This window comes from Microtus ochrogaster, chromosome 10 (assembly GCF_000317375.1).
Source record: "Microtus ochrogaster isolate Prairie Vole_2 chromosome 10, MicOch1.0, whole genome shotgun sequence".
Lineage (NCBI taxonomy): Eukaryota > Metazoa > Chordata > Mammalia > Rodentia > Cricetidae > Microtus > Microtus ochrogaster.
Genome location: NC_022016.1, coordinates 29,329,985 through 29,332,825, shown reverse-complemented (window position 1 = coordinate 29,332,825; position 2,841 = coordinate 29,329,985).

The window sequence follows — 2,841 nt, the reverse complement described above, 5'->3', positions numbered from 1 at the left end:
CTAATTGTAGTCAAGAGTGAAGCAGCTGCTAACAAACTTCTGAGTCTAAGTTCTGTAATTTCTTTGAATTCTGTTTTTATGGAAACAATATACAGATTGCTGGTTCATTAATTTCATGAGCACAAGGCAGTTGATGTAAATATGGATAGCTTCAGGTGTTTTGAAGACATTTTGAATTTTCAAGGTTTTGGTGATTTTGTGCTCATTTGTTTTTCTTATTTGTTTTGTTTTGTTTTTTTGAAGTAAAAAAAGACATTAAAAGAAGACTGATTTTAATTAAGCTTCATTTGTATAGTGTTTTCTCTTTGGTGGCTGTCCAAAGGTCTGAATATGTGTGGTTAAAACACTTCCTTCAGTCCCTTTGTATAAACAGGTAAACCTTCCCAAGGAAAGCAGAAATTTAAGCCCTAAATGAAGTCCGTACAGAAAAAAGTAATAATTATAGCAATATGTGTGCCTCAACAACTGAGAATTTTATCATTTTTTGTTACTGTTCATAGCTTTGATTTACTAAAAATTCAAACTTTGGACAAATCCATATATTCTCAATTTTTTTTCCTTTCAAAGGCAAAATGTAGTTCTTTTCTTTTGATGTGGCTTTCTATCAAGTTTAAATCTTAGCATCTAGAAACAGTTCAAGGAATGCCCCCACAACACACACACACACACACACACACACACACACACACACACACACACATTGAATGAATGCAAATATCTACTCATGGCAGAAACAAACAATTGATTGAAAAGTAAACTGTCTCTGTCTCCAGTGGAGGAAAAATATTGTATAAGAACAAGGAATGGACCTACAACCCAGAGGAAAAAGAGATCAATCAGTCAATTAACACAGAACAGAGCAAGCAAAATAATGGACCACTGTAAGTGTGTCACGCGGGAACTGAGGGGAAGACCTCTCTGTTAACACAGAAAAGAACAAGCTACTCTACACCAGGATTACACCGAGATGAACATAAGTGAAAGAGATCATGTCCCCATTCCTAACCTCATCCATACACAGAACCCTGATCATAATTCCTTACACACTAACCCTTCACTCTAACCTCAATAGAAATGCCAACCTCCTGAATTGGAACACTGATTTCCCAAACAGATGTCAGACATTAGCCACTGGCCTCAGCTGCCATCAATATTAATCAGCTAATCTTAACATTAACAAAACATATGCATCTTAAGGACAAGCTCGTGCTGCTGTTATGTAAAGGACAATTACCAGCCAGTTCAAATAATTGGGATGATGTCAGTACATCCATTATGAACCATAAAAATCTGATTTTACAAAAGATGTTTCTCCTGGTTTAATAAGAAATTATTGTAATTTAGAGTTTGCATCCTAAAATACTTTAAAACAAGGTAGTGTTACATTCACTCTTAGGTGCGCATGGCTACTTCCTGTTGTTAAGGATCATTCTTAGTATCCAACCTAGGTCAGTTACTAATTTACCAACGCTTGTTATATATTTGTATCCATTTTAAACATTTCAGACAAGAAACGTTTATATGCATGGGGGTTGTGTTTCACTGTTATGTTGCTTGGGTTTGATAATACTTGTATCACTACATACATACCCCAGATTAAAATAATTCTGAAAAATTTGCAATAAAAGAGTCTAAGAAAAAATTAAATCATGTAGTAGTACAAGATGCATATTTTGCTTGGTTGGATTCTGTCAACAAAATATCCTGGCTTCCACCTTGCTTCTGGTGTAACTTCTCTGAGTCCACATTTTGCAAGTGGCTGTCAAGTTCTCTAAATGCTGTGCATTTCCTTTCCCCTACATACTCCTGCATATATCTCCATGGACAATTAAGTATTTATAAGCACTTCTGTGGTTACCGCTGGAAGGGCAATGCTAATCATAGTAAATTATTTCCTCTCATGATGAAATGTGAACCATGCCTGATGCAGCACTCAGACAGAAGCCCTAGCAGTTAGACTAAAGAAATAACTCTCCTTATTAGAAGTCAAAAATGTAGCACAATTACAAACAATTATACTCATTTATATGAAAATATATGACAAATGTGAGAGGGCTTGATATACTGCATTGGGGTACATTATTTTCAAGATAATTGAAGCTTTTACTATCAACAAAGTTGAAGCAATTTATGGTCTACAGACAGAACACTTAAAATAAATGTAGTCCTGATATCTGTCATAGAGAATGTCAAAGTTACATACTTGTAGAGCTACTAAGGACAGTAAAAGAAATAAGCAACTATCAGAATGGCACAAGGGAAGAGAGTCTATCAGATAATGTAACATTAAATATTGAGGAGGGAATAATTCAATGTTGGGTATTTTTTCCAGGGATGCAATGAAAAAAAAAAGTCTATTCACCTCAGGGCACTGATGACTAAAATGATTACAGCCATGTATAGCTTGTTGGGAAAAAATGAGTTTATTAAGGTTACTAACAGGAGTGTGGATCACCAGTGGTTTTTGGGCATGGTGAAAACCAAAATGCCTATACCAAATGTAGATAACATAAAACCTACAACCCTCAGGGACTTGATAAACTCCCAACCATCAGAGACTCTCACCACAAATGTTCATTGGTTATATAAGCTTGGTGAGGGGTCCTAGTGAGTCTCCTAAGTTCCTAGAAAGAGGCTTGTAACATTCATTAGTTTCCCATATCTTAAAAGTTTCTGTCTTTCATACAGCTTCAATTTAGAGAAAATATTCACAGATACACAGCACTAAGGATGAGGGATGACAAATGATAAAGTTGTAGTAAATTAATGAATATTCAATAGACTTATTCTAGCACCAGAGAAATTTTTTAAATCAAAACAAGATTTTTAAATAAAATGAAG